At 34.8% G+C, this 12,174-nt stretch overlaps 1 non-coding gene across 1 annotated transcript; it reads right to left on the reverse strand.

Moving 5' to 3' along the window:
- Window positions 1-11,534: 11,534 nt before the first annotated feature.
- On the reverse strand, window positions 11,535-11,641 carry LOC124888291. Its single transcript, XR_007046419.1, has one exon. It is a non-coding gene; the product is annotated as a small nucleolar RNA R71 (small nucleolar RNA).
- Window positions 11,642-12,174: the final 533 nt, after the last annotated feature.

Genomic DNA, 12,174 nt, shown 5'->3' on the forward strand with positions numbered 1-12,174 from the left:
GATCAACTAGTGTATCCACATTCTCAACATGCACATTATCTAAACATGACCAAGAATCACATGACAATGTACTATCATTCATGGCATAAGTGTCAACACTAGGTAAACATAAATTGATCTTACAAAGAGAATCAATTTGGTCATTAATAGGATCTACCAGTGTATGAATACTCTCAACAAATACATTATCATTATTTGGAAAAGAATCATTTAGCTCACATGAAAATCATCGATCACTTACACTCAATTAGCTACTAGTCACACAATGTTATTACTTTTAACAAAGTTTAAGTCTTATCTTTGTTACCTCGTATCTCATATGAATGATTATATTCACATTCGTTTTCAACATTAGAGCATAAATGTTGTTTTGGGAAGTCTTTTAGTGACTCCTGATTCTTCATTGTTGGTGGTGTTTTACTAGGCTTGCTTTCAACAATACCTGTACAAGAATTAAAATGAGTAAAAAAGAAAGAAAGGTTAGACAAATTAGTATAACGTTGTGACAACCCTCTCACATCACTCCATTCAACCTATTTATTTTCCTAGAGTTATTATGTATCACACCCTTACTCCTCTCAATCTTTTGTCTATCAATTTTCTTGGAGGTTAGAAAAGTGCTAAGGATCCCTTGGGGTTTGGAGGCCCCTTCAACTCTAGCTTCCACTTTGGTGCACAAGGAGTGGATATGTTGACTTGCATGTTCACCTCCTTTGTACCAACCTCATAAGGAGTAGCTTGATTTTGGTCTAAAGAAAAATCCTTAGATTCAACTTCATGAGGCATAATTGAAGTTCTTTGGTCTATTGACTTGACTTTTTCAAGTAATTGAGAGCAATCATCCATTTTTTATCATATATTCCAGATTTTTTTTTATCAAACTCTTCCTCAATGAAGAACAATCTTTCCTTAACTTGTTAATGATTTCACTTGCATCTACTTTATTTCGACATGTTGGAGAAAAGAGAAGTTTCCCTTTGAGATCCATGATGTAGTAATCCTAATCTTGTGTATATCGAAGTACATGACTCTAGAATCATTGAATTTCCAAACACATTTGACAAAAATCCATGGACATTACATCACACCAAACCTTCTCTTAATAATTCCCAAGTGAAATAGGTACCTTGGCGCTCCTATCAATAAAAAATACCACTGAAGTAACAAAAGGATTTTTTTAGGGAAAGAAAGGTAACCTGAGCATGCTAACAATTAAAAGGGTTATAAAGTTGATAACACTATTATCATCTATCACAACTTCAAGTTCTTCTCTCTCACAAATGATTATTTTTGTTTCAAGAACTCATCTTTTTTGGAAAATACATATCATGAAACATTGAGTTTGCTTTACTTTCATAGACTATTGATCTTTCCATCCTCACTGGAAAAATCAACAAACAAGTTAGTAGCTAAATTCCTCATGTCTCTCATATATGGAAACCCTTAACTCACCTAAAGTATATTCTCAAAATTGATAGATAACTTTCATTGTCCAATTAATTCACAAGATCACTTATTCTTTATGAAAGAATTTAATTTAGTTCTTCTTCTTTATGGAAGAATGGAATTTAGTTTAAAGATGAATGGATTACTGATGAGTCATAAATTTGAAACTTATTTATATCTAGATTCTTGTGTTACAATGATTTAATTATGTAAATGAAACCAATCCTCCATTTAAATGTATTAATGTCCAATTTTTGTGATCTTGTAGGGAATATGATGAATATGAGTTGAGATCAAGCTAGAAGAGACGGAAAGTGGGAAAAAAAGAGCTGAAACTAAATATCAAATAACTCTCAGGTATAGTTATCGCGACTTAAGACGCGATTGTGGTCAGTCAGTAAAAGTTAGCATATGGTAATCAGACTAAGATGCCACACAATTGCAAAAGCATGATCGCAACCAGGAGATGGGGATCACAATTAGTCAAGAATTTTCAAGGGCAGAATTGTAATTTTTAGCTAAATCCTAATACTCAAAAGGGCAAAAACTTTGCACATTTTTAGCATCTTTCAACTAAATTTCCAATTTTGGGTAGAGAGAAAACATTCTGTATTGAGGAAAGAACAGCTGTAAGTAATTTTTTCCAAGGGATTTTTAGTTGTAATTTGAAATTGAAGTTTGGATTTGATCTTGATTTGCTCTTCAATGGATGCATTGAATGCCAACTTGGGTATATCTCCTTTCTTTAGTTTTATGAGTAGCTAAATTTTTATCTTAGGGTTATGTCTAATTAGGTGGTTAATATTGTGTGGGGGTTAATAGTTAGTCCATATAACTAGTACGGGATGTTGGGTTTTTCTACTACTCTAGTTTGGAATTTAAAATTTTTGTGAAAACCCTAATTGTCTTGGATCCCATATCATCCTTGAAAGATGGATATGGGTGATGAGTAATTGTGAACTACAATTTAAATTAGCTTCTCTCATGGCATATCATAGAAATAGGGATGTTATTGGATTGAATATGTTCATAAGAATCATATTAGAAATAAGGATGCTAGTATGAGGTATTGGATTGATGAATTTGTCACGTTCATGAGGTATTTGAAAGAATCCACGAGTAAAATTTTGTGTTATGTTGAAAGACTAACACTGATACCCTAAATCTAGCCTACCCAAACCTTTAACTAAAACTTAGACTAACTCTTGATTACCCATACATGACTAACCCCTAAGATAAAATAACCCCAAGGTTTCTCTTAACTTGATTCACTTATCACTTGTTCAACCTTTTATTAGTGCTATTGTGTGATTTTTTTTAAACAAATAATTACACCAACCCCCATTTTACATTCATGTTTTGTTTTAGTCTCGCAATACCCGTTAACACATAGTTAACTTTCAATACACATAGTTATAGAAAACTACTTTATACTCCATATGGATTTGACGTTGAATCTTATTAGGTATATATTGACAACTACTGCCTTGCATAAAAATAATGATGTAAGTTTAGAGTTATCAAAAATGGTGTCGTTGTCAGGGTGTGAATCTTAGTTATAATTATTACAGTGTTGTTAGTGAACTTGGTTAAGTTGTAGCAATTTTTTTACCTTGTTTGTTGTTATTGTTCTTTTATTAGGTGATCATCAAAGAAATAATGACACCATTAGCCACAATGGGAGAAATGATGGCTTATTTTATGGACACCTCGAGGATGAGGATCATCATAATGATGCAGGGCGTGCTAGTGCCATCTGCATCCCACTGGCTGAGGGAAATAGAGTATTCCATGTCACTAGTGTAATACTCCCTATGTTGAAAATGAAAGGTCTATGTGTGGGAAAAGCTTACTAATATTCCAACTTATATTTGAATAACTTTATTGAGGTTTGTGCCCCATTTTATATTACTCAAGAATCTATTCGGTTAATGTTTTCTCCATTCTTTTTAATGGGTAAAGAGGTGTTGTGGTTGAGATCTCTGCCCCCTATGTCTATTACATCTTAGGTCAAACTTATGGAGTCCTTTTTGGATCACTGTTTTCCCCTGTCTAGAATGCTAAAAGTAAGAGATGAAATCATAAATTTTTGTCAAATTAGTGGCGATACCTTATATGAGGTGCGACAATGAATTAATGACAAGTTGATGCAATGACCTAACCATGAAGTCCCAAAAAAGATGCTCCTCTAAATCTTTTATAGGGAATTGAACCAACTAATAAGATGGTGGTGGATAATGCATTGAGTGGTTCTCTTTTGAAGTTATCATATGGTGTTGCGTCAAATCCACTTGAGCAAGTCACTAAGTAAAATCGGGGATGGCACACTCAGGAATCCAAAGTGGTCAAAGGGTCCCTCGCCGCATCTTATGTCAACAAAGATCAAAGAAATAAGTATGAATAAAGGGATGAAAATATAGCCAAGGTGATGACCTAATTAGATCTCCTCACTAATCACGTGATGGAAGCAGCGACAAAAGCTCTCATTACCGTTCCCTCTCAAGGTTCCAAAATCTATGATGAGGATGAAGCTAAGGCACTTGATAAAGGTATAAGGTTTTTGGAAAATCATTCAGAGGGCCCTACCCCACCTTCCAAGGGCAAGAAGGGAATCAAGGTTCGAACAATTGAGAGCAAGATTATAATTGGCATAATAGAGAAGGGATAAAGATTAAGTTTAGAGAGACAAAGAGAGAGGTTATTATAGATATGTTCCCCCTTATGGTTGTATCAAGGACAGGGAATCAAGCTCGGTGGACCCAAAAAAATTTAAAATCGAGGATGTGCTCGCTCAAATTTTGATACATGTTATAGGTACGGATGAAATGGTAAGGGGGATGAAAAGAGACTTTTCTTAACTTAACAAAATGGTCATTTATCATTTGTATTCCATCAAGAAATTATATATACAGGTGGGGAAAATTTCAACCCAACTCAATGCTAGACCAAAAGGAGGCCTACCTAGAGATACGATGGCATATCTAAAGAATGATACCCAAGTTATGTCCATAGTTACTAGAAGTGGTAGAAATCTTGATGATCATGTGGTTGAAGTTAAGGAAAAGATTCTTGATGATCAAATGAATGTGAATAGGAAGAGGTCTGAATTTCCAAGTAATGGTGCTTCAAAGTTTTTTGAAGTGGGTGTGGAGAACTAATGATAGTTGGAAAGGATTGTGATAAAAAGGAAGCTCCCAAAGTAACTGATGGTGATAAGAAAATGGGGAATGAATCTCTATGTATTCCCTTTTCCCTAATGAAAATTCCTCTTCCCTTTCCATAAAGATTAATGAAGAACAACGATAATGATAAGTTCAAAAAGTTTATTGCAAATCTTGGCAACCTCTTTATCAAAATTCCATTGTTGGAGGCTCTTCAAGAGATTCCAGGTTATGCTAGATCAATTGAGAACTTGATACTATATAAGTGACCTATAGTTGTAATGTTATCATATCAAATACCATGGAAGAGAAAAGAAGACCTGGGTGCTTTTACAATTCCTTGCACTATCAGGACTTAAAAATTTGAAAAGGCATTGTGTGACCTTGTAGGTAGTATCAACTTTATGTCACATATTGTGTATCGTAGGCTAGGGTTGGGTGATCCCATACCCACCACCATAAGACTCTTGATGGTGTACTATTCAATAAGGAAATCAGTGGGCATATTGAATGGTGTGATGGTTAAGGTTGACCGATTCATCCTTTTAGTTGATTTGGTAGTCCTTGATTGTGATATCAATCATAAGATACCAATCATACTTGAGATACCATTTTTAGCAATTGGAAAATCTCTAGTTGATATGGAGTGTAGAGAATTAAAGTTTTAGGTGCATGATGATGAAGTCTCTTTTCGTGTGTGCAAAATCTAAAAGTAACCAATAGAGCTACAAGTGGTGCTATGATCGATGCTGTGGATGATGTAGTGGATTTTGGATTACATCATCTCAAGTGTCAAACTTGAATATAGATGTCATGTTGCGAGGTTAAATTAGGCATTGGATGGGAGGTTACCCATCATTGCCATTAAATTGGCCCATTCCTTTGTATTTTAATTGTTAGAATAGTTTTTAGTGTGTTTATTTTTTATTAATCCATGAAATTATGGCACTCTTAAGGTGCATTTTAGAAATTGAAAGCCAATAGGTAAAGTGGAATTAAGTAGAGGTGGAATGGTTGAAAATGAGGGGATGGAAACCTGATCTCATGTATCACAATCACAGTCACCAGATTATGATCGTGTACATGAGACTAAATATTCATAGAATTGAGCCTCATCTCCTGCAATAGCAGTGAGACAATGTCCATTGGAATCCATGTATGATAGGGATTGTAATGGCTTAATCGCTACAGTAGAGATAGTTGTTACAAAAGGGAAACCGTCTTCAAAATGGTTCCTACAATATGTTACCTTCAAAATTCCAAAATATTCATCTATTTTCATCATTTTTAAGGGTATCCAAAGTGCATATAATTATCTATGCATCTCATTATAAGGTATGTTCTCTTGTTCCCTCTCTATTGTGCAAATATGGGTCTTAGAAGCATGTGTAGGGTCATAGCATAAATATGTGGTTTGTGTACTTAATTATGGTCTGAATTGATTGGGTTTGGTATGTTAACCATTGTTATTGGTGTGCATCATTGGGGATGTCTTGATTACCCAAAATTGTTCAAAATGGGAATGAATTGTAGGTGTACACCAAGTGTTTGGTCAAAAGGCCATATATGTTCCTTGTTTTCTTTTCTATATTTAAGGGGCATAACTGAGCATTCAGGTATTGTGATTTATTTATTAGTGTAATTCACTTGTTAGGAACAAAAATTGGTATAGACAATTGGCTTGCTTTTGTTAAAATTATTTTAGGCCAACAGCTTCAGGTAACGCAATCGCAGTAACCTGAGTGCAATGTGGTATGCAATCATAGACCAGTGGCCCGCGATTGCATCATCTAAGGGATGTATGGAAGATATGTCTAAAATTTTGAGTTTTCATTTTAAGCCCAAAGTTGACCTACGAACCATTTCTTTAGCTTAAATAAGTCATATAACATTGTTTTCACATTATGATATTGACTGTTAATGCTTTGTGTTGTTCTAAGGGTTTGAAAATCTAAGGATGGTAGATTATAATAGATTCAATTCAGGGCCCCTGAATGTTAGACAGTGTATTATGAGGACCTCGCCAGGAGAAAGTGCTCCCTGAGTAGGCATATCTTTTAAAAATGTACCTGAGAAGCTCCCATCTTTTCATGAGCAATTGTTGGCCATTGGGTGGAGATGCTTTTCCCTAAACCCATGCCGTGCTAGTGAGAATTAGGTCAGGGAATTCTACGCAAATCTTGGCATAGTGAATATCTCAGAACCAGTTATGAGAATCTAGGGCAAAGAAGTTCATTTTGGGGCCAACCAAATCAATGAATTATATGGGCTGTCGAATGCTAATATGACAAGATTTGAGGAAAAGAGTTGTGCCCCAGGAAGCTAGTTAGCTGCAAAACTATGCCCATGAAAGGAAGTCACATGGGTCACCACAAAAAAAGGGATAACTTGGAATAAATTTACTACTAAGGCTCGGATCTGGTTGACTATCATGTTTAATCATATTTCTCTGTGCACCAAAATGACTTATATCCCTATCATAGGAGCTCAAATGGTAGCTTTCCTCTTGGACAACATTCTTTTGAATGTTGGTCGATTTATGTTCTCTAACATTAGATATTACAAGAATAGAGGTGGCTCAATGCTCAGGTTTCCATAATTGATCACAAAGTTGTGCATAAAGGATAAGGTTGAGGAGTACTCGGGGGACAACTAGGTATACCCCAATATGCTAATTTTCTCTTTGAATATTTGCGGTGAGGATGCTTTCTCAAAAGGAAAAAAGAGAAAGATCGAATTTGGTAAGTCGGTGGATTATAATATCAACACTTGCTGGCCATCTATAGTTGGGACATTTGAGGAGCTCTCGAGTGAGATAGAGAAATATGAGATCTTATGTCTAGGTTGCCCACAAGTCTAGGAGACTCTTCTACTATTTGTCACTCCGATGTTAAACAGACTGACTATGAGAGGTTTCTAGTGGATCTGAAAGACCAAGGGGACACCATCTCTACACTTGAGCAAGCTTACTCTTCCTTAGCATGATTGGATAGGGAGCTACGGGATTCGCATGACATTATGATGAGAAGGGAGAAGAAGAAAGACAAATATTTCACCATATGTAGAAAGTGGTGAAGGGCATTTGGATGGTCCTAAATCCCAAAGATAGACTTCCTTCCCTGAAAGTAGATGTTGATGATAAAGTCCTAGCTTTATAGTCTGAGGATGAGGATCCATAGTTTGATGATGATGATGAGGTGACATCTTGTTATGGTAGTGCTTGATGTAGTTTCAAGGAGCCCCTTAAACTCTTTCTATGTTTTCATGATTATGCAGTGAGGAAACTGCAAGATTTTAGTTGGGGGTGCCCATCTCCATATTTATTTCATATTTGTCATTTCTGGGTCTGTATTATTTTGTATGCTTATTTGGATGTTTTTATTTTTCTTCGGATGATTTGATATTTATTTGTTATAGATAATTTAAGTTAAGTTGGGTTGTAATATTGGGTGGTCTTGATGCTGCCTACATTTTGTGGATTAGTCACTTTGGTTTTTCATTTATAGATTTTTATTTATTTTAAAAATGATGTTGGATGAACCTTTTCCTATGATAGATTAAGTGATGACATTCTTAAGGGAAAATCATCGTGTTGGGGATTTGAGCCACAGATGCAGGGGAAGTCTGAGTATCTATGACATTATAGATTTAGGATTACTATTATTCCTATGGAAAAGCTGAATATATATATGGTTTTCCCTTGCAAGATTCAAAATCTGAGATGACAACTTTGTTTGGTGCTAACAATATCCATATTGTGTGGTGAAATTTGAAACACGTATTCCCCTTCGTCCAAGAATTTTTTTTTATTTTGATCAAGGGCATGGATGTGAATAGTTGTGTAACAAAGTTGTACCCTCTTTTTGTGACTCCAAATTCTTTAGTAGTTAGTACATTGTAAATAACTCCTTTTGTCTCTAGTAGGAAATGCAATTGTTCCTCCTTGAAAAGTTTGCATACCATGTGCGGTGAGTTTAATTGATTGATTCTCATGCATACTTTTGTCATCTAGTACTTGCCCAGTTGGTCTTTCAAAGCTAGCCTTGTTTACACGTGGTTGGTGAAATGATCTTAGGCCTTCTTTGTGATTATGGAAAACAACTCTAGCCTAAAAAGCCTACCCATGATAGAATAGTATCCCTAGTCAACCCTTTTGAACCTTTGAACTTTTCTTTGGAAACCACATTATAAGACATGTAATTTTTGAAGTTAATTCCTCTTTTGAACCCTACCCTCCTTGAACTTAAAAATCAACTTGAGGCTAAAAGCCTAAGTTAGGGTTGGCAAATCTTGATAGAGGTGATCTTAGGTTATGATATTCTAAGCAAGTTCCTAAAAGCTAACTAATAAGATCAAATAATTGAGAAAAAGAATAGAGTTAACAATAAAAAGAAAATCATGAGTGTGCACAAAGAAAGAAATGAGAGGAAAATGTTTTCAAAACATTGGCGAACCAATATGGTAAAGGAAGGCACATGGGTAAATTAAGAATGAATGAAGTGACCCATGATCTAAAGTTTAGTTTAATGGTGTCTTATGTGGAGTTCAAAAAGGTGTTGTCACTTTTATCCGAAAGTTTTATCCTATCCATCCCCGAGCCTTCATTATAAGCTTGGAAAAGTCTTTCGAGATCTCCAACCAAATGTATTTGAGTTAGTGGCGATTGAAAATAAGGGCAAGCATATGGCATGATACTTATTTCCATTGAGAGATTCTTTATGTGAGTGACTGTTTGCACTTTAGTCCCTTATTACATGATAGAAACTATGGTATGTTGGGACTCTCTTTCATTAGGAGGCATGTAGACTAATTGAGGCGGGTGAAGTTGTCATATTTTAGTAATGAGGCAAAAAAGTGTAGCTTAATCGCTATTGATAGAGAGTTACTTCTAGAGAGTTAATAGTTGTTACGTGATAGTTCTTAAAAGTCTTTTGTATTCTTGAAAGTGTAATTGATTTTTAAGGGAGTTTTATGAATAGTTTTCCAAAATTATTAAGTTGGGGGTCTTGGTGAGTGGCAAATTTTCCACTCATTTATATTCAGATTCTTGCACACTTCAATGAATTCATTATGTATATAAGACTAATCCTCCATTTAAATGCATTAATGTCCAATTTTTGTGATATTGTAGGGAATATGATGAAAATGAGTTGAGATCAAACTGGAAGAGAAGGAAAGTGGGCAAAAAGGAGCATGAACTAAAGATCAGATGACTCTCAGGTATGACGATTGCGACCTGAGAGTCGCGATCGAGGTTAGTCAATAAAATTCAGCAGATGCTGTGCCATTGCAAAAGCACAATCAAGATCAGGATATGGCAATCGCGATTGACCAAGAATTTTCAAGGGCAGAATTATAGTTTCATGTAGCTGAACCCCAAAACTCAAAAGGGCAAAACCCTTGCACATTTTCAGCATCTTTTAAATAATTTTCCAATTGTGGGTAGAGAGAAAACATTTCATATTAAGGAAAGAACAATTGTTAGTAAATTTTTCCAAGGGATTTTTAGGTTTAATTTGAAATTAATGTTTTGATTTGATCTTTCTTTGTTTTTTAAAGGATACATTGAATGCCAACTTGGGTTAATCTCCTTTCTCTAGTTTCATGAGTAGCTAAATTGTTATGTTAGGGTTATGTCTAATTAGATGGTTAATATTGTGTGGGGGTTAATTGTTAGTCCAAATAACTAGTAAAGGATGTTGGGTTTTTCTATTACTCTAATTTTGAATTGAAAATTGTGGGTGAAAACTCCAATTGTCTTGGATCCCATATCATCCTTGAAAGAGGGATATGGGTGATGAGTAATTATGAACTACAATGCAAAGTAGCTTCTTTCATGGCATTATTTTAGAAATGAGGATTTTATGGTATTGGTTATGTTCATAAGCATCATCTTAAAAATAAGGATGCTAGTATGAGGTATTGGATTGATGGATTTGTCATGCTCATGAGGTATTTGAAAGAATCCATGAGTGAAATTTGGTGTTTTGTTGAAAGACTAACACTAATACCCTAAATCTAGCGTACACAAACCCTTAACTAAAACTTTGACTAACTCCTGATTACCCATATATGACTAACCCCTAACATAGAATAACCCCAAGCTTTCTCTTAGTTTAATTCACTTATCACTTGTTCAACCTCTTATAATAGCATTATGTGATTTTGTTTAACAAAGATCTACACCAAACCCCCCATTTTACGTTCGTGTTTTGTTTTATTTTTGCATTACGGGTTGACACATAGTTAACTCTCAACACACATAGGTATAGAAAACTAGTTTAAACTCCTTGTAGATTCAACCCCAACTTTTGTTAGGTATATATTGACTACAAACGCCTTGCATCAAAATAATGTTGTAAGTTGAGCATTATAAAAAATGGCACCATTGTCAAGAAGTGAAGCATAGTTTTCACTATTGTGGTGTTGTTAGTGAACTTGAGTTAGATGTAGTTCTTTTGTTTACTTTTTTTATTGTTTTTGTTCTTTTTTTTTGGTGATCTTCAAAGTAATCACAACACCATGTGCCACAATGGGAGAAATAATGGATCATCTGATGGTCACCTCGAGGATGAGGATCATCTTAATGATGTAGGGCGTGCTAGTGCCAGCCGTATCCCACCGACCAAAGGAAACAGAGTATTCCATCTCACTAGTGTGATGCTCCATATATTACAAATGAAAGGTCTATTCGAGGGCCAAGCATAAGAAGATGACAACTTAAATTTTAAAAACTTCATTGAGGTGTGTGCCCTATTTGATATTGCTACTATTACTCAAGAGTTTATTTGGTTAAGTCTTTTTCCATTCTATTTAATGGGTGAAGCAGTTTTGTGGTTGAAATCTTTACCTGCCTGGTCTATTACATCTTGGATCGAACTTACGGAGGTCTTTTTGTCATGATATTTTCTCCTGTCTATAATGCTACAACTAAGAGATAAAATCACAAATTTTTGTCAACTTAGTGGTGAGCCCTTATATGAGGTGTGGCAATGCTTTAATGGCAAGTTGATGCAATAGCCTAACCATGGAGTCCCAGAGAAGATGCTCCTCTAAATCTTTTATAGGGAATTGGACCAACTATATAAGCGGTGGTGGACAATGCATCAGGTGGTTCTCTTGTGAATCTACTTAACGACAATCGCCTTGCCTCGAAATAATAGTATAAGTTGATCGTTATCAATGACTCAATTAAAACTAACTGACTTGGTTCAAGAAATTATCCAAATAATAAAACTAGAAAAATTCACAAATAAAGCACATAAAAAAATAATTTCATCAAAGAACTTGATAACATTTAGTAGGGTAATCTACCAATTAAAGTTAAGGTATGAAGACAAAGAAAGTGTAAAATTAATAAATCAAATACATTTATCAAGATTTGTAATTAGAAAATTATTTGAAAAGAAAATTGGTTGAAATCCATGGAGAGAATGCTCCAAAAACATTGAGGAAAAAAACTGAAAAAAAGAGCTAAAGATTATCTCGAAAGGACACTTGAGGAATCTTCCAAGAAATTGTACCCTTATATTTCTTTCCTTGTCTTTTCCCATTTTAGAATATTTTC

Source organism: Capsicum annuum, chromosome 10 (genome assembly GCF_002878395.1).
Source record: "Capsicum annuum cultivar UCD-10X-F1 chromosome 10, UCD10Xv1.1, whole genome shotgun sequence".
In the NCBI taxonomy this organism is placed as follows: Eukaryota; Viridiplantae; Streptophyta; class Magnoliopsida; order Solanales; family Solanaceae; genus Capsicum; species Capsicum annuum.